The following is a 21,416-nucleotide window of genomic DNA, read 5'->3' on the forward strand; positions in this document are numbered from 1 at the left end:
CTGTCAAAATGTTTCTAGCTCTGGCTTTATGAGCACAAAAAGAAACAACCTAAATATGGCACCAGAGATAGCCTATATAGATATTAAAGATTTACAGCCAGGGGGGACATTAGGATAAACAAAACAAAAAGATGATTAACTAAAAATAAATAAAGAAATATGTTAAAAAATAAAAACAACATAAATAGCCTAAAACATTAAAATGTTTTCAAATATTAATACATTTTACAGGGTTTTTTATTTTTTAAACTTTGTATTGTTTTAGGTTTTGCTGAACTTTTGCCTTAAAAAATTGCACCGGGAATATGATAACCGCACATTAATGTTTCATATCTGGCTGTTTTTTTGTTTAAAGGGCGCCCTCTGGCTTTCTGGAGGAATTGAACGAGACATGTTTGACCGCCGTGCTCATCATCTATCATAAAGTGGAAATTAAACATAAAGGATAATTCGTTTGTAATAAAAAAAAAACTCAACGTTGTTTACTGAAGCCTGGCCCTGACAAACGAACATGATTTGATAGGTATGAACGTTTTCATTACTTTTTTTTTTAATGTCGATATCTCTCGTTTTGATTTTTTCCGTGTTTGACGTGTAGGCCTACTACTGACGCAATATATATTAGGCTACTGTAGCTGTCGCATTTTGTATCATAAAAGCTGGACAGTTATACCACAATAATTTATCAATATTAAATCAGTATAACGTGTATAGAATACTTAATATTATTTAGAATATAAACGTCGAAGCAATGGGCACACGAAGCATGAGAACACGAAAATAATGAAAACAATAAAAAATCTAAATCTTTTTAAATTCATGTAACCGACCAAATGTTAACTTAGTTTGTTTTTATGTTTATTCTGTATTGTTGTTGTTTTGTTATTTATCACATTCTTTGATCTGTCTCTACACTATGTAGCCTAACTTTTTTTTTCAAAATTAACGAAACGAGCCAATCATCAATCCTTCCAAAACGTATTTTGTCTTTGACCCTGATTCACTATGGTTTATGAGTGTTTATATTTTAGATCTGCAGGGATGGTTTTTGCGGGATCAAATTGCGTAATGCGTGTGTCATATCCGTTGAGAAAAGTTGCTCCGGATACTTTGACGCATGCATGGGGCAGTGGCTAGTTGTTGTCACAATGAGCCAGAAAGTTGACTTGGAGCATCTCGAACCTCCGGGGAATCGCCCGTTTGAAAAAAGAAATAAACGCCGAACAGAGAAGAGTCTGCTGGCAAAAAGACAACGCGACAGAGCTTGTAATAAAATGAGAATCAACATTGGCTTGGCTTTTGCGACGCGGAGATGGAGTTTTTATTACTCAACAGGTGAGTAGGTATTTTATTAAACAGATAAATTGCTATGTAGCTATCTCACAGAGTTAATTGTAAAGCATTATCTATTGTGTAAAGCCGTATCTATAGTGAAGTATTCGTCTTGTTATTATTTTTTTTTTTCCAGTGATGTAGCATCACAGAAATGTGCTTTTGCTCTGGCAAATTGTTTTTCTTTTCTTTAATAAGGGATGCTATGTTGCCAAGTTGCTTTAATAAGTAACATCTTCTAACTGTTAACTGTAGCAGTAAGTGTCCCTGGAGCTGCATAGACAGGGAATGTCTATTCATTCACATCTGAGAATGATGCAATTATTGGGAAACTTAACTAACAATATTGAAAGATATATAGGCCTATGCATATATATGTATGTATGTACCTGATCTGCTCTTTCTGGTGCTTTTTTGTTTTATCGAAAAAAGCTTTTTTCATTAGCTGGAGCACTTTTTCTCAGTGCAGTTTCCTTCAAGGTGTTAAACATTCATTTGAATGACATCAAAGAAAAAGTGATTTCCAGAAATTACCAGCATAATTCTCATTTTTGGCCACAAAAATGGGGTAACACTAGTAATGACATTTTTAAATCAGGAGACCTGTAGTATATCTCTTTAATTATACTTAAAGAGAGAGCTGAAAGTCCTTAAGGCACTGAAGAAATCAGCTTTTGTATTACATAATGTGGCAGGGAATGAAAATGAGCACAAAGAGTGAAAATGCCCAGGAGAGCCACTTTAAAATAAAAATTCACATGACAGAGTCTCTAGTGTCTTTGTCAAGGGAATAGTATGCACAAGGTTCTTAGGCGCTATGTTGAAGTCGGGTGCATTGCAATGATGGCAAGCCGGGGTGGGCGCGAGGTGACAGGCGGCTCAGGTTAGACTTCTAAAGCTGAAAAGTCTAGCTGAAAAGGACAGGAAATCTTGGCTTGGAGTACTTGCTCACCTTATGAAGCTGCTGGTCAGTCTTGGTGAGGCACAGCTGTCCTTTTGGGCTATTTTTGTATTTCCTTTTCCACTTTCTCATATGATTGTGTTTTGACACATTAGCTGCTGTCCATGGGCCCGAGAGCAGTATGTACATATTTATACATTTATAAAAATGGGTGCAAGGGGGTACCTACGCTGCAAAAAAAGAATCTGTAGGAAACCCTTGCCAGAAATGTTCTCCAGTGCCAGAAGGCACAGAGTGAGTAATATTCTCAATGATTTTCTGGCACCATGTGGAATCTGACCTAATGTAATAGCAGCTAATGGTATGTTTATAGCTTGAAGTACTGTGTTATGTGTATGTTCATGTTATTCAAGGTTACTAAGGGTATTTAACTCTGCAGGCAGTGCCTGCATGTGAAATCAGTTTAATGCTATGCCTTACTTCACTCAACATGATGTGGTTTGCTGATGAAATGCATACATGTACACTAACGTAGGACCACCACAGAGAGTCCCCATCATCAGCTGGGAATGCTTATTAAACCTTTTCATAGACAAGCTTTTTAGACGTGTGGTGCCTGGCAGTGTGACTAAAACACAGCTAAACAACATGTTCGCACCACAGCGTGTCACTGTGTATATGTTTTTCCATTCTAGTATGTCAATCAGCTTTCAGGATATTGTGGTGAAAATATAGTTTGTCTGTGAAATGAACACAGTTTATGATAAATAAGAGCCGAAAGCAGAGTTGATTTCATTTAAAATTTAGTGTTATTTAATTAACTTGAGTTTTGTAAAACATGAAAGGAGATATATAGAGAATGGTAAGCCATTGTGAGATATAAGAGTCCTAAGCTGCTTTTTTGAAAGTTCTGTCATTAATTACTCACCCTCATGTCGTTCCAAACCCGTAAGACATTCCTTCATCTTAGGAACACAAAGATCTTTTTAATGAAATCTGAGAGCTTTCTGTCCCTCCATTGAGATTCTACGCAACTACCACTTCCAAGCCCAAGAAAGGTAGTAAAAAAGGCACCATTAAAGTAATCCATTTGAATCCACTGGTTTTTAACCCTAATTTTATGAAGTGACTCGAGTGCTTTGTTTGAGCAAAAAAGCATAAATTTACTACTTTATTTACAAAATATTATGCTCAAATGCATGAGAAAATTGTGCCCAGCAAGATTTTTTTTGTGAATGAGCTTTTATTGACTTCAGTTTTTATTCTGTTTTTGACTTTGAATATAGTGCACAAGTCATATAGAGTACTTTTATGATGCTTTTAGGGTGTTTTTTTGTGTCTTTTTTCTGGTCTCCATCCATTTTCATTGTCTGAAAAAGAGCAGCATGGACATTCTTCAAAACAGTGTTGTCACGGTACCAAATTTCCAGTAGTCGGTACCAATACCAGTAAAATTTTACGGTTCTCGGTACCAATTTCGGTACCACAGGAAAATCTTTTCGAACTATTTTATTTAAGTAGCCTATTTTTAAAAACATATTAAATGTGATGGTAATCATACATATAAATATTTGGAGCGTGTGTGTATGTTGGTGTGTGTGTATATATACCTCAATGAAATAAATTTTGAAATATAAAAAAATAAATAGGCCTGAACAAATGCTCAAACATCCATTTTGAAACCGACGTGTGTGTTTATTTTAGCTATTCCTTCAGTAAAACGACACACTAAAGCCTGTAAAACTATGAAATAAATATCAGTAAATAATGGTAACCTAAATAATAACAAAGTTAAGTATTATTCTAAAAAACATTCGTTTTTTTATTTCCACACAAAGATGCGTCATAGCCTACCGCTCTGCGCTTTGAGAGGGATGTGGGGATGTGGGTAAATGACACAAGCAGGAAAGAGACCATTTCTCTTTAATAATATCTTCATGTTATCTTCTGATGTTACAAGCAACTGACACTTGTTGTAAAAGGTCTGAAGAGCGAGTTTTATCATCAGACATTAAGGCTATGTTTGATTTTGCGCTGCCAGAGAAAGAGAAACTAAAAATCACTGGATGGTGTGAAACGCGCTATACAAATAAACTTGACGCGCCTTATAAAGTCTAATAACAAGCACAAATAGAACTTGACGTGCAAGCAAAAAGGTTTCTGTCTGGTGCTTTTTCTACTTTCTCACAGTAAAGAATGTGAATATAATAGGCCTAATTAAAAGTGAATGAAAGAAGAAACGTTTATAATCCCCTGCGTTAATGAAGATTTGGGAAAAGAAACAGAGATTCCATGTTCACTGGAATAACTAATGGAATATTGTTAAATTCTCTGCTAATCGGGTGACCAGATCATGATTTGCAAAACAGAATACAAAGCCGACAAAGCTTAAATGTATGGACTCACGTACATCTGTCATTCGGCATGAACCAAAATGTTTCCATGGCTGCGATGTCACATTTAATTGCTAACCTATTAGCCTTTTTCTTCTGTAAACAAAGCTTTGTGCTTCACTCGTGTCATGTTCACATAAAACACTGGCACAGCCCTATCAGTGGGTACCGAACATACCCGGATACTCGGTACTCCCAGTACTACAGAAATGCTGGTATCGTCACATTTTCAAAATTTCAGTACCGACTTGGTACCGAAGTACCGGTACTTTTGACAACGCTACTTCAAAATGTCTCCTTTTTTGGAGAAAGCCCTAACTTGAGTAAATGATGACAGATCAAGCTATCCCTTTAAAAGCACTTTAAACTGCATTGATTCGCTCTCCTTGATGTTTTGCAGAGGCATAGGGCATTACTGCTGAGGGTACATAGGCGACAACAATATGAACCTCCGCCTCTGTAATTACCATTATCATCTAAGTGTTTCTGCAGGAATTGTGCGCACTAAATTCTGCCCTGTGTTTCAGTTGTTAAATATCTCAAACACATTACAGATAATACGGTTACACCGCAGGAGTGGAGCCAGCACGCTTCTCATTTTGCATCAAATGAAAGATTTAAAGGCTGAATATTTTATTGCATTTTGACATTTATCTGACATTTGACGTCTTCATTGCTCCCCCCTGAAAATATGCTAATGTGTAAGTGAATGCCGTGACCCATCAAGTCAGAGTGTGTCATCACTGATGTTTACAGAACAGCTGGATTGGACGAGATCTAGATTTGACTGAGCAAATATGTGCCTTTGATTATGGGTGCAGAGAGAGCCTGTCGTGGAAACCTTGCCGTAGGATATTAGGAGGCTGTTGCCATGGTAACAGCACCTCGGAATATGAGTGGAAAGCAGAGGTGCTCTCTTCTCCTCCGTTTGTGCTGTCATAGATTTGCCGGAGGTGTATTTGATGGAGTTCATCAGCTAGGCACTACTGAGGAGGTCCTCTGAATTTCCACATCCACTATGACTAAAACATCCATTAGCGGGTTTATTTAGAGCTTTAGTTTATGGCGTGTGAGAGAAAGTTGAAATGCGTGTGTGTTTTTGTGTGCATGTCTGGGGTCAGTGCGTTTCTTGCAGTCATTACCCTTCTTTTGTTCATAGCTTCACTCTGCTTCGATTTCTGTCCCAGTCCACTGGATACTCTAAACGACCTGGTCAAATGCCTGTTCGATCCAGTGAGTGTGGGCCGAAAGCCCCAGTGATTTCTTAGTAAAACTGTAAAAACATTGGAGCATATGGATGGTTCATCTTCAAGGCTTCAGACCAACATAGAAGAAAGGTGTGACCTTTTTTTTTAGCCGTTCTGTTCCGTATTTCTTGTATGTTATGTGATTCTAGTTCAGTATTTGGTTCTTGTATGGTTTTCTCTCTTACATCATTTTGGTCAGCTTGGTACAACATAGCGCTAGCAACAGAAAGGTAATGGGTTCGATTCTCATATAAAATATATCGCTTGAATTCAGTATTAGATGCTTTGGATTGAAGAAAAATGTATTCCTTATAATTTCTATGATTTTTATTAGGGATGCACCGTTACCATTTTTTAAGGACAGAGTATGAGTACCAATACTTTTTTCTAGTACTCGCTGATACTGATGCCTGTACATTTATTAATCTCTCTCTCTCTCTCTCTCTCTCTCTCTAATCTCTCTTTATTATTACTCAAATGAAAAAAGTAATAATTTTTATGTGCTTGTCACAAACTTAAAGAACAAATTTCACAGTGTCCAATAACCTTCAAAGGGCATAATTACCAATATATATAATTGTTGGTATATAAAAAGAAATTTACAAACAAATTACAAACAATACAACAAATACTATGGAGATACAAATTAAATAAACTTGTTTTACAGTAGGTTTATTTAACATGTATACATTTATTTAACATATTTTGTTGTTTTATTAACATATATAACAAATATAGGCTACGGTCTCTTTAAGACCGAATCCATGGATACTGACACATATCCTGTTTTCACCCAAATGTTTACGTCCACTTAAGCCATAACCAACTGTATTTACGTGAGATACTCCACACGATGGACATTTTGACAACTATGTGTGCATTTGACCATTCAGGCGCAAGGAGAACTGATCGCGCGCTGTCTGAGAGAACTGGGATTGCGCGCAAAAAAGAGAGCGAGCGCGTGCGAGAGAGAGAGCGATTCCGCCTGTCCTGCCTTCACTAATCGATAACGAATTGTGATTGGAAGCATGCAGTTCGCAATGTGTGTGTCGCGTCATTAATTTTGAAGTATTTCCACACCTCTGAGGCTGGCATTGTTTCTGCTGCTGCCGCCGGTTTCTTTGCACGGCAAATTCTGTGAGGTATCGGTCTTTGGTATCGGGCAGGGCTTGACATTAACTTTTTTGCTCACCAGCCACTGTGGCTAGTGGTTTTCCAAAGTTACTAGCCACTCAGCACTTTCACTGGCCACAATTTTGCTGTTGGGAAATTACATTGTATATGACTAAAGTTGACTTTGGCATGCTTAAATTACTTGATTTTGAGTCATTTTACTTTAATTAGAAGATATAAAACCCTTTCAAACTTTCAAATGCAGATTGACCACCCAAATCAAGACTACATTGTATATCAGCTGGTATGTACAGGTGGGCAAGGGGTGGGCAGTATGAGCATTGGCTAATATGATAAATTATAAGTTATTTTTGTTAGGCTATATAAAAGAACAAAGAAGCAAATTACAAAAACAATTAAATAAAAAAAAAACCCTTTTTTTTCAGATACAGTAGGTTTATTTAACATGTATACATTTATTTAACATTTTTGTTGTTTGACTAACATTAATGACAGACAGGTATTTAATTGGGCTGCTGAATGCATGGACGTACTGACACACATCCAGTTTTTACCCACATGTTTTCGTCCATTTAAGCCATAAACCGACTGTATTCACGCGAGATACTCCACATGACGGACATTTTTACATCTGTGTGTGCGTGTATTTGACTATTCAGACTATTCTGCGCGCGAGAGAGAGCGCACGTGAGAAAGCGCTTCTGTTGTGTCATTCAGCGTGATTCCGCCTATCCCGCCTTCACTAACAGCAAGTTAATCGATAAAGAATTGTAACGTTAATTGAGTTGTAATTTTGTGATAGGACGATCTTCAACGATCATTGGCTGTAAGCTGAAATTAAATTCAACCCGCCAAAGTGGCTAGTGGGAGTGGCTGTCTTACCCGCCACAGCTGAAATCTACCCGCATTTGGCGGGTTGACGGGTGTTAATGTCAAGCCCTGGCATCAGGGGTATTTTTACGAGTACAAGTACATGAGCTTGGTATCGGGCCGATACCGATACTGGTATCGCTATCGGTGCATCCCTAATTTTCATTGTTATATTGGAATATTATTCTATTATATAGGTACAGTGGGGCTCTGAAGTCCACACTGAAAGTCTGGGGCCGGTTGCATAAACCACTTAGACTAGTCTTAAAAGTTAAGACACTATTTTTTTTCTTGAAGAGTGGTTCTAATTTTTTAAAGTCTGTTACATAAAAAGGTAGATTGGTGTAATTGGAATTTGAAAAATAACATTGATTACCCCTTGGTTAACTGCAAGTTGGTCAAACTAGTTGTTAAGACAGTCTTAATATAGTGACTTTTATGCAAGTTTATGCAACTGGCCCCTGGTAGTTTAAATGTAATTTAAAGCTAGAGATTTAAATATATATCTTAAAATATATATAGAAATATAATGTAATATTTCTATAAAAATTCATATGAAATAACTTTTTTTTATATGAAAAATATAAAAATAATGTAAGTTTTCATTTTATGTATTTAGCAGACACTGGTTATCCCAAGTGACTATTACATTCAAGCTATACAGTTCATGTATTTCCTGTTTTCGGGAATTGAACTCATGGGCTGCATCCGAAATCTTATACTCTCTGAGTAGGCACTTCTTTTGAATAAGTAATTACTTATTGACCGCAAAAAGTATGTTCTATATACTATGAATGTGTGTTGTAAGACTGAAATCCAGACATACTATATTTGCCATGTTGTAATTGTCAAGTGACCTACCAGCGTCAGTTGCGTTGCTTCACTGCCATTCACAAATCCTCTGCCGTGGCCTCATGGGATAGTAAAGTGTCCATCAGATCCGCAGTTCAGAATCTTGCTGGAATTAGTAGGTCATCTGGGTCCTTTTCACTTGCTGTTTTATGAATACTGTGAGTTCGGACATACTGTTTTCACACAGTGTTCACACATTACATGATCACATTGGAAAGGTCACGCATGACGTAGGCGGAAGTACCACGGTAGGACAAAAAACTCCATTTAATTTTTTCCTCCAACTTCAAAATTGTCCGACATCGTTGTTTAACCTCTTTTTTTTTTTTTTTTTTGTAAAGGACGTTTGACTTAGTCTTTGCACGTTTGCTTTGTAAACGCACTGTAATTCCGCCTACGCCATGCGTTACCTTTCCAACATGATTACATAATGCGTGGGACATCGCAGACCTAGTGCAAGACGGGCATTTGTGTTTAAAAAGTATATACATTTTTTTTTTTTTTTTTAAGAAAATGACGGATCGTTTCACTAGATAAGACCCTTATTCCTCGGCTGGGATTGTGTAGAGCCCTTTGAAGCTGCATTGAAATTTGGACCTTCAACCTGTTGGTAGCTGTTGAAGTCCACTATATGGAGAAAAATCCTGGAATGTTTTCCTCAAAAACCTTAATTATTTTTCGACTGAAGAAAGAAAGACATAAACATCTTGGATGACATGGGGTTGAGTAAATGATCAGGAAATTTTTATTCTGAAGTGATCTAATACTTTAAAGCTATCATATTCAGAATTTTTTTTCAATTCATCTTCAAATTCACTCTTTGTCATGCTCATAATATAATTTGCAATGAAAAAAAAAAAAGATTAAAAGTGCAAAGTAGAAGCATTTTCTACAGTGCTCTCAAACTGTAGTATGTGTCTGTGCTGAAGCGTGCATAAAACTCTGGCCATTTTGGAGTGCGACAGCCTTAAGTTTATTTATAAACCATTACATCTCACTGTCGCATGTTCTCCAGTCATCACACGTTGCTCTACACGCTGTGACGTTATGTAGAACTTTTCAACTTCTTACTTTAAATAGTTGCAGCAATGTTCAGCCAGCCAGCATTAAACAACCTCCATCAAGATGGCCACAGAGGAGTTCACGATTATGCATCCTACATAGGGGAAACAGTCATACACAAACAAGCATCTGAATTTATAAAATAGCCTTAATTGCCTGTGCAAATAAAATCATAAACTCCCACTCATGTATCCCTCATTTTCTCTGCCTTTTTGTCCTACAGTTGATGTAGTCCAAGAAAGTGGTGTGATTCTCGCACACTGTGACTCACAGAATCCCACCAGATCCTCCTGCACAGTCTGAGGATCAGCACAGCAGAGGGTGGTGGAGACACTCTGATTTAAAGATAAGTAAAGTAATCTACCCTAAAATAAGTCCAACTTGTAAGGCATCGGGTTGTTGTCTGGTCACTCCATAAAGTATCTGTCAGTCTGGCAAACAGACAAGTGACGTCTGGAAGAGGAAGTCAGGATACTTTTCGGCAAAGTACTGTTTCCACAGTCTGTCATAAGTATGAGGCTGAACCATTGGTCTTTCCCTTAGGCTGCGCAGCTTGTCATGGACACGCTCTGAAAACTGGGCCTGTGTGGTCACATAAAACTCAACACTTGACCTCTCGAGAGGCGAACAGAAAGCTGCCCTCTGGCGGGGCAGAGGTGTCCATGCTCTCTTGCGGTACTTTCCGCCTGTTAGAGGTGCCATGTCAACCTCGGGGGAAAACTTTGACCGATTTAGAGTAAAGAGAGAGAGAGAGAGAGAGAGCAGATCACCATCTTGCCGTAATTACATTATTTCAGACGTCGATTTGCATATACACACACACACACACACTCTGCTGCTCTCGCTTCAGTTTAAGCTTCAGGTTTAATAAAACCTCCTCATTTAAATATCACCTCGAACATTGAATCACACTACTTTACCAATTAGAATATTATTCCTCAGGAAATTAAATCAACTTCCCATACTTGCCAATAATTAGCTGTGAAATGAAAATATCTTTCACTTAATGATGTACGGGCATTATAATGGTACCTTTTGTGATAATTACGCCGAGGTTGGGACAGAAGGGTCTGAAGGATATATTATGCTGAATTCCATACAAGTATAAACATTTAGCTTCTTGAAAAATAAACATTTAGCTTCTTGTAACCACTAGATTTCCTGAAACCCTCTGATTGTGTGAAACATTGTCTTGTGTGTATGGTATATCTAAAATTTTCAAAAATTTAAACTATTTTAAAAGATTAAACATTTTTGTTTACAAGTCTTTCATATCCCTATGACTTAGTAAGTTTTTTGTTTGTTTTGATAAGTGAATATTTTACCATTCAAAAGTTTCTCTCTCTTGTTTGATAATGTTTACAGTACATCGTCTCAATCACATGAGATCGCAGCAATAGTAAACAACAATTCTGAAAATCTGAGACATTATATTTAAAATAGCATATAAGACTTCATTACAGTTAACAGTGTAATGCGTTTAATTCCCTTTGCACATTATTTTCCCTAATTGGCTTAATAAACTGAAGTGGCCATAAGGTGGTGCAAATGATGATCATCTAAAAGAGCATCTGCACTAGGCTGGAGATACTGTAAATGAGACAGATCCAAGAGAACACCTGCCCACTGCTGTATTCCATGGCTGCTCATGTGGGACTGCTGTGGTTGAAAGCATTAAATGCACAGATGATTGGCTGTACCAGTCATCTAAGCTTGTTCATGTTTTTGTTTGATTTTAACATTTTGAAAGAAGGACAGAAGACCTAGAGGTGGTCCACAAATAGCTGGTCCAAAACCTTGAATGGCAGGTCTGGCAGAGCTGTTGGCAGACCCTCTGTGAAACCTGCCTGAAAGATCAGACATCGGCTCTGTTCCAAAACCTAGTGAGCTGCCTTACTGTCTACATGCAGTGGATTGTGGGATTGCCTTCTCTGTAAATTATACATGTGATGGTCCCAAGGCAGCATAATTATGCTCCATGCCTTTTGGCACAGCTTTTGTGTCCTATGATGCCTCAAAATACTGCCTACATAGACAGTTCACTGGGTTTTGGAACAGAGTCATGCAGTCTTAAGCTCAGGGGTGGTGTAATGTTAGCTGGCACTTTCTAGTGCATGCTTATCCTTCAGATGAGGTTCTCTTGAGATTGTGCCATCTTGTATCGGAAAATTCTGGCACCATCTCAAGCTTCCACCACAAGGATCCTTTATTCTGGGAAGTAGTGTAGATTTTGTCACTGGTGTCAGTTAAAAGTATTCAACCCATTGATGTATTTCTTCTGCATTATTGTTTCTTTTGGTGGTTGCCTAGTACAGTGGTTCTCAAACCTGTCCTGAAGTACCCCCAGCCCTGCACATTTTGTATGTCTTCCTCATTTATCACACCTGATTCAGCTCATGAGCTCATTAGAGACTGCAAGATCTGGGCTGCATCCGAAAACCTAGGCAGCTGACTTGTAGGCAGCCTCGCTGCCCTATCAGGCAATGACTTATAAGGCAGCATTTGTGCATGAAGGCACCTCACGAAACTGATTTCGGACAGACTTTTGAGGCAGTGTAACGGTTTAATGATCTACCGCAAAATAGTGCGAGCTTTGGTGAGAACTAAACAAATATTTAATTACTACAGTAGTAATTTCTCGCTAGAAATGACATCAAAAGTGGAAAATGTTGGCCAAAAACATACATTCACACACAAACTGACCAGCAAACGCATCTTTCGGATGCCAGCTTTATTTTTCTAGCTCAAATTTCACAGAATGGCAAGCACAGAATTGTGGGATATCAAAGGCAGCAAAGGATACATCTATGCTGCCTTCAAAAATCGATCAGATCAAGGTATCTCAGGAAACAGGAACTGAAGGACATGCCTTGATGTCTTCCTACCTTGAAACGTGTCCTTCGAAGGCCGCATTTTCCAGTTTTCGGACGCAGCCCTGAAGTGGGTGTCAGATATAGGGAGACATACAAAATGTGCAGGGCTGGGGGTACTCCAGGACAGGTTTGAGAACCACTGGCCTAGTAGATGTTTTTTTTTTTTTTCTTTTCTTTTAGAAAGGCATGTGTAAATTTCTTTAGTGCATACTTCCTTTTTTTATTTAAACCCAAAGTACCTTGTTTTTTGAGGTCAGTGGCTCTAGCTATAAATGGTGCTGTAAGTGTTTCATGCCACTTTGTAACTTCCACCACTTTGCTCCCATAACGGCCTGTCTCCAAAAGCCCAGACAATATGTAAAAAAGTAGAAAAAAAAAGAGAAATTTAGTTGTTCTTAACTGAAAATCTTGACATTTGCTCCAGCTCTTCAAAGAATCTGTTGATCCACTTCACAAAACCGTCTAAATGATTTAAGGAATCAGACCAATCCGGTTCTCAAGTTCATTTTCATGATCCAGTCACAACACTTAAGGCACTTTTCCACTGCGTTTTACTACTCGGCTTGGAATGACTCGACTCGCTTTACTTTCGGTTTGCTTTTCCATTGCATTTAGTACCACTTCAAAGTGGGTTGGATTATAGGCTGATCGTTATAGTTGCCTTTACTTCTGTGGATCCGCTCCTCGTCTACCAACGAGTCTGCACCTCGTTTACTGACCACGATACAGACATTTCTTTTTTCAAGTTGCGTGTGACAGTCGTTTAAAGCAAGTCGTTTCGCGAACAAATGATACTGCGGTGGCTGTTACTGTCTATTTATAAATCTAGTGTGTTTGGTGTCTCGTGTTTCAAATCCAATGACGCTGGTAGTGACGATTCTCTCTGACCAATCAGTGATCTGCAGTGTTTACACGTCACATTTAGTATCGGTACGGCTCGCTTGGAACCAAGGTGGTACTATTTAAGCGAGCCGTACCGAACCGTACCATGCAGTGGAAAAACGCCATTAAAGTCCATCTAAAGCAATATTAAATATGTTCTGACTTTGTTACACCACAGAAAAATGCGCTATTAACCACCCAGCCAAATTTGAATGATTAAAAAAAGTCAAGTAAATAAAATAAGTACTGAATCTTGAAAAAATAACCAGTATTCTCTGCTCTAAAATGCTAGGGTCATGTCCACTGTCTGCGCTGAAACCACGCCTATTCGCTGGAAAGCTGCCGCCTTTCTCAACTGTCAAATACTGCTACAACCTGAATGGATGCTCCCTCAAGCTGTTTTCTAAATTATCGCAACCAGGTAATATGCGTTTACTCAACGAAGGCATAGCTAGCTAGCAAACTGTAGGCTGTAGTAACTAACAGTAATGACAGTAACTCGTGAATGATTGAGCGGCCGAACCACTGATGCTAATGCGCTCTAGTTATTATAGTGTTAGGGGCGGGGCCATGCTCAGTGGCTCCAGTGCATCGTCGAGCCATGATTTCAGGCCTGCCAAAAAATCCTGAACGCAAAAATGGTGAAAAACTGTCTAACTCCACAATTCAGTACTACATAGTATAGCTGTGATTGGTACCCAAGTTATGAGCAAAACAACAAACGACATCAAGTGTGACTGTGATACAAACAAAACTTTAACTATTTTAAACATGTGAACTATTCTAACACACACACACACACACACACACACACAGTTTAATATATAAGGTTTAAAGCTGAAGAGTAAAGAATAAAAGCATGAAATTATGCAGTATTTGATATTCAGCAGACCAACAGACTGAAGGAAACATCAATTTTATTAGTTCTAACTTCTAACACACCTTTGTGAAAAGGGGTAGGTGATATTTAATGTATCAAATAAAAAGACAAACTCTGATGTACTTGACATACTCTGATATAATTTGTTGAGGTTCCAGTTGATCTTTGCTGAAGTTGTATTCATGAGGGAGAACCGGCTTGCTGCAGAAGGTTTTTGATTGTAAAGGCAAGGCCGTTGCCTGGTGCAAACTTAGTTGTTCTTCGAAGATTTCTAGCTCAGCATCCTTGTCTTCACATCAGAATTTCTAATTCTTCCTTCTGATCTTTTAAAGCATGAGGATGTCACAACCTAAGGAGGTGTGTGAGCCAATAAGGAGTTGTACTTTCGGAGAGAAGTTTCTGATCATTTGACTTCTTGCAGGATGTTTTGCATATGAAATTGGATTATATTAGATATAAAAACTTCTATTAGATTATTATATGAATATGTAACAGAGTTAGCGATCTAATGTAAATTAACATACATCTGCATCTGGGTGTTAGTTGCAGTTTGCAGGTATTTCCACAGAAACTCTTAAGGGCTGTGACACACCAAGCCGACAGTCGGGCTTAGTTTTCTTGTTGAGTGAGGGGTATTGCAGACTATTTATTAAATATAACAAATAATTGCATGTCTGATCTGTCTCAGGCACTATACTGACTAGTATATACTTGAGGATGAAAAATAAAATGAGGATACTGTACGCAGCCATTAATGTTGTAATGCTAGCCAAATGATAATGAACAAGCTAGACTCCCCTGCAGTTAGGGGAGTAGAAGATGAGACGAGCTAGCCAAAAGTCCAGATTCCACTGCAGGGATGCATTGAGTTACTGGAGTAGCATCATTCACTGTTTAGATACATTACTGTTTACACATGAGTGCTGAGGGAAGTCCGGATGTGTGGCTTCTCAGGCTGTTCCAAAGTTTAGAAGCCACATAAGAGAGGGCTCTTCATTTGCTCTGTATTTCACTATTATTGGTAGTGATAAAACACCTGCATTTTGTTACTGTAGGGGGTGCAAAAGGCTATAAGACTTGGGAGATCTCTCAGGTACTGGGGCTAGATTGTTTAGAGCTGAACATGTCAATAGCAGTATTTTTAAGTCAATAAGAGGCTGAACAGGTAGCCAGCAGGGTGGATAAAATAGGCCTGCCATGCTAAAACTTTATGGATCTTCAAGAACTTCAAGGCTGCTCTGTTTTAGACCATTTATTATGGATGCAATGGAGCATCCAGTCAGAAGTACATTATATACTTAGCAATTTGAAGTTATAAATGTATTGTCTCACTACTCCAAATCAGATAGTGAAACCATGTTCCTTATTTTGGCTACACTAAAAAAAAAAAAATCAAGAAATTGTTTGTTTTTGCATCTATTTGATCATTATTCAAAGCCCTTAAAGGGTTAGTTCACCCAAAAATGAAAATTCAGTCATTAATTACTCACCCTCATGTTGTTCCAAACCCGTAAGACCTTTGTTCATCTTCAGAACACAAATTAAGATATTTTTGATGAAGTCCGAGAGCTCTCTGTCCCCTCCTTTCAAGGCCCAGAAAGGTAGTAAAGACATCGTTAAAATCGTCCCTGTGATTACAGTGGTTCAACCTTAACCCTTTGAGTGGTACGGTCCCACATATGGGATTTTTATTTCTGTGCCCCTGGGTGTACAGTCCCACATATGGGATTTAGAACGTTCAGCGACATCACATAACTGGCAACTGTGCTTTCACGCTTTGGCTTTTGCAGTGTTTCCAGCCACAATGTTTTTTTTTAAGGTTTCAGACATTTAAATACGCATAAGCACCAGTAAAACAATACATTTAGAGTTTATAAAATACACACTGATGTCAGGCTGTGGAACAAGGAAGATTTAATTAGTAAAAATTAAGTAATTAAATGAATTAAAATGTACATAAAATGAATTAAACTTTTTTTTTTTTTTTTTCCTGATAAATATATAATCCTGGTTATTGTGTATTTAAAACACATTCAGTTTGTTAGTACTATTACATAAATCTTATTTTTACTTGATTCAATTATGTACTGACAAATGTATAATCCAAATGGATGGGAATTTTATATGCAATTAAAATACATTCATCTTAATTATAGGCCTTAATATTTAAGGATGTTTTTCCTTTGTTATAGTGGCATTTCAACATTTAAAGGTGCACTTAGTGTTTTTGGTTTATGTTGTGTGATAGTATAGTATTCAGCTGGTCGTGTGATCTCAAAAAGTGATCTAACTGCTTTTATTACTGCTTTTATTAGAAGTAGTCAGGTTTTTCTTTGTGTAAAAATGAGGGAAAATACTGAGAGCACCTTTAAATTACTGTCAGTTATGACATCTCGCCTTGTAGTACATGAAACCATCAAAACAGAAATTGCACTTGTGAACCTAGTGAGATTTATTCAATGTTATTTAGGTTTAGTGACTCATAATTCTGTTTTATCAAAGACGAGGAAGAGAAAATTACTGGTCATCCAGCCTATAATGTCCTTATTACTGACAGCTAATGTAAAAAAAGAAGAAGAAGAAGAAGAAAAAGAGTGAATTCATCTGGCTCAATCTGACAGATGAGATATAAACCAGGCAAGCAAATGCTGACATACAGTACTTCTCAAACTTTGAAAAAGGATATTATGATCTGTAGTGTCAAATGCAGCAGTAAGGTCTACTAATAGAAGCAAAGAGATACATCCGTCATCAAATGTAATTAAGTTACTCTGACAAGTGCTGTCTCCATGCTATGACAAGACCTAGGCCTAAACCCTGAAGCTCTTCACTGAAGCTCTTCATGAATATTATTCTTCTGGAAGGAGCACAGCTGAGAGGAAAATTTATGTTAAATCTGAAAGTGTCCAGGGAAAAGATTTTGGTTCACTGTAAGAACAGAAATATATTCTTAGGATACAACTTAGAGAACCGGACTTTGTAAATGAACAGTTATGTGTGTATGTATGATAGTGTCCATAAACTGTGAGTGAAAGTGCTTTAGTGAAGTAGCAAAAATGCTTTAGTGAAAATTAGCATTATTTTTTAATTCAGTATACAATTTTTCATTGTAAATTATGTAATCAGCTTAACTTGAGTGAAACATTGCATTTATTGAATGAAAGTCAATATCACAAAATATGATTAGTGACTTAGAAATAGTGCAAAATCTTTAAGATTTCGAATTCATTTTAAAGGGTTAGTTCACCCAAAAATGAAAATTCTGTCATTAATTACTCACCCTCATGTCGTTCCACACCCGTAAGACCTTCGTTCATCTTCAGAACACAAATTAAGATATTTTTAATGAAACTCGAGAGGTATATGACTCTCCCATAGACAGCAATTTAACCGACACTTTCAAGGTCTAGAAAGGTACTAAAGACATTGTTAAAAAAAGTTGATGTGACTGCAGTGGTTCATCCTTAATTTTATGAAGCGACGAGAATAATTTTTGTTCGCAAAAACAAAACAAAAATAAGGATTTTATTCAACAATATCTTGTCTTCTGTGTCATTCTCATACGTTGTTTACGTTCAGCGCTTCCAGGTTCTGCGTCAGAACACCGACTCATTATTGGTCTGGCTCCTGCGTCAGCATCACACGCATGCATCGTGCTGCTCACGTGATCAGCTTTGGCCAATACTGAGCAGGCATTCGGACGTAAACACGTGCTTACCATGGCAGCTATGTAAGGATAATGACAGGGAAGAGAAGAGATTGTTGAATAAAGTCTTTTTTTTTTGCACACAAAAAGTATTCTCGTTGCCTTCATAAAATTAAGTTTGAACCACTGCAGTCACGTCGACTGTTTTAACGATGTCTTTAGTACCTTTCTGGACCTTGGAAATTGCTGTCTATAGAATGGATGAGTCATATACCTCTCGGATTTCATCGAAAATATCTTAATTTGTGTTCTGAATATGAACGAAGGTCTTACAGGTTTGGAACGTCATGAGGGTGAGTAATTAATGACAGAATTTTCATTTTTTGGGTGAACCTAACCCTTTAACATCAACTTTCTCAAATTTTCAGTTTGGTCTCAGACTTTTGGATCCAACTGCAGACCTTAAAGAAAATCACTAAACAAATAGTTAAAAAAATTATCACTAGAATATAGCAGATAGCCCAGATTATATACTTTGGTAGACTAATGGTATCTCTGTACAAAACATGCAACTAAAGTCTAATCTGATCAATACCCTACAGAGTAATGTCAGCCGCTCTCTCACCTCTCTCTTGTTAATTACATCTGACTATGTTCCTTTTGTCAACATATCAATAATCCTTCAATAATAATAATACTGGTCACATACTTCACCGGGAAATCAGTTTTCTCAATGCATTTCTTACACTTACTGTCAAATCATCAATAGGTTGCTGTATTTGTAGCATCGTAAAAAATCTCAATCTATTACAGCTGCTTAAAGATGCTTACTTAGCACTTAAGCGCCAGTCCAATGTTTGCTGTGTCATGAAGTATTTCAGTTTTTGTGGTTTATGTTTCCGTGAGGACCATCATTCTTCATATGCAGTCACACTGTCAAATACTGGACTTGCCATCATACATTTTTAGCATTTGTCTACTATAATGTCCACTATAATGTTTTCTGCAAATTGCAAAGTTTTTGTACCTACATAATTTAGTTTTTCATTACCATTTTCCATCATCTTCCTGACTTTTTTTTTTTTTTTTTTTTTGCTGTTGTGCCTTTAAAGTACCATCTTAGAAATAAACTTCAGCCACTCTTTCTTAACCCTGTGAATCCTTTAGGTGATATGTACAGCAGCAGGTTCTACACAGGCAGGAACATAATTTGACTTTTTCACATTTCAGTATTCATTAGTTCCCCTGGTGCTTCTTCTGGGAATAATACTTCCTCCTCATTTCCTTACTATGACTGGACAGACCAAGTTTCTGAACACCAAATAGGTGGTGTTGAAATGTAAATGTGGGCAGTTATATATAAAATTTCAGGGTTTTTCCAAGGATTTCAGAATGAGACATTTTTGTCAGCTTAGTTTCAATCTATGGTCTTTTTTTGCACACTGGGGAGAAAGTTTTAAAGTCTTACAGTTATTGGATGTTTTTATAGTATACAGCAGTGGCCAAAAGTGATATCCAGAGGGAATGTTTGTTTTTAATGACCCTACAAGTTCAATGAAACCATCAAAATATGAGAGAAAAAAATTAAATTGAAGTATTTTAAATATGAGGGAAGAATAAAAACATGAAACACAAAATTATTGTCAGATTAGAGCTACAGGTTTTATTTTACAATGCAAAAAAAGCATTAAAAAACAAAAAGCTCACAGGAAAAAGTATACATTAAAAGTGCAATAGGTGATTCTCTTCAGAAACATTTTTTGTTATGCTGGTTGATCCTGATAGCAATCACTATGTGAAGTGGTCTGAATGTATTTTTTATAAATGTATATCGACTGTGGAAGGCGTAGTACCATAAAATGTTTGTTCAATCATTGCGTTTGGTCCGCGAGAATGACAGGCAAACAGCAACAACCTAACTTTCCTTCTGAACCGACAACAAATGGCACTGGAAAAGTATCGACCAAAAGAAAGACAGAAAGGGTCTTTCTGTCTTAGAAAGGGCTACAACAGGAAAAAAAGGCTGGATCATAAAAGAGCTAAAACCCTGAATTAATATCAGCATTGCTTTTCCACGCTGGAGACAACTACGGGAGTCAAAGGGTCTGAAAGGTGATGCCATGGTTGTAGTATTTCTTTTGGACAGGTAGGTACATGGTATTATTCGATTTTGATGTGTTTTGATAGTAACACATAATATGTAGCGTATGCAGTTTGTGTACCTTTACTAATTAGCTCAATGACGGCAGCACCCAGCATCTAATCGGGAACTATTACAAGCAAACTACAACATCCACACCTTTGGTGCATGGATTCGTAAGGCCACCACCACCAGATGTTTCGACCATTTGTTTCTGAGTCTTGCTACAGACAATGAGTAAAACGTCTTGTTTCCTGCTTCAATTCCCTGCGGGTATTGTGCATGCCGTCCTTAGCACAAAAGATAGTTTTGTGTTGTTCTTGTTCCTTCGCTTGATACTCTGGCAATGTTTACATGGTATTTTTGCTGAAATACTATCACCTTTCTGGTTATAAAGACAGTGATGTGGTTTATTTTGTGCTCAAAGCTGCTAGTTTTTCAACAGCTGTCACTTTAGAAATGTCCAACATATCCATTTGCTGCATCCAGTTAGTTTTTAAAAAATTGTTTACGTTCGTTATGGTAGTACTGTTACTCAATGTACTGTAAAGTTTTCTCACCGGTGAATGACATGATGTAATCCAGTAACATTGTCTCTGGTTGTTATGCTTCTGGTCTGTGCGTGTTCATATGTTTTGGAGGAGGCGTGTCTTTGGATGCGATTTGCAGGGAAGGTGGGACTTATGCTTTCAATGCTAGCAGGCTAAAGTTAGCATTTTCCCACAACACCTATTGCACCTTTAAGCACATAATCAGTTATTAATATTTCATTGGTTCTCTCGTTTTTGCATATGTTCATAATTTCTTTGTATGACAGCCTGGACAAAAATGATGTCCGCACGATTTGTTGGTTCATTGTGTTACATTACGGCCTCTGGACGTAATATATTAATATTCATGATTGAGGTGTGTTTGTTGTTTTTTTTCCACTTTCCTCTCTGTCTCTCTCACTCTGCCTGCTTAGTAGTCACTAATTGGCCACAGCTGATGCTCATCATTGAGAGTGTGCTGCAGAGACCAAACCGTATAAAAGAGCAGGAGAAACAGTAGCTGTGTCTCATTTCATTTAATTTCGAAGGCTGCATCCTCCAGAGGACGCATCCTGTGAAGGATGTGGTATAAGGAGTGTCCTTAACCAGAATTAAATGAGACGTCCTTCGTAGGACACACAGGCAGGAATGGAAACGGGAAGTATCACGTTGCC

The 21,416-nt window shown here is 37.6% G+C and overlaps 1 long non-coding RNA gene across 2 annotated transcripts in view; it reads left to right on the plus strand.

Annotated features, from left to right (window-relative positions):
* The first annotated feature begins 389 nt into the window (after positions 1–389).
* The window catches only part of LOC127524212 (uncharacterized), a 33,788-nt gene continuing 12,761 nt past the window's right edge, over positions 390–21,416 (plus strand). Inside the window, exons 1-3 of one of the 2 annotated variants that reach the window (XR_007933019.1) lie at positions 390–523; positions 1,032–1,335; positions 10,015–10,141. This is a non-coding gene — a long non-coding RNA (uncharacterized LOC127524212). The remainder of the gene's footprint in view (positions 524–1,031; positions 1,336–10,014; positions 10,142–21,416) is intronic. The other variant, XR_007933018.1, reaches the window with a different exon arrangement.

This window comes from Ctenopharyngodon idella, chromosome 12, assembly GCF_019924925.1.
Source record: "Ctenopharyngodon idella isolate HZGC_01 chromosome 12, HZGC01, whole genome shotgun sequence".
NCBI lineage: Eukaryota > Metazoa > Chordata > Actinopteri > Cypriniformes > Xenocyprididae > Ctenopharyngodon > Ctenopharyngodon idella.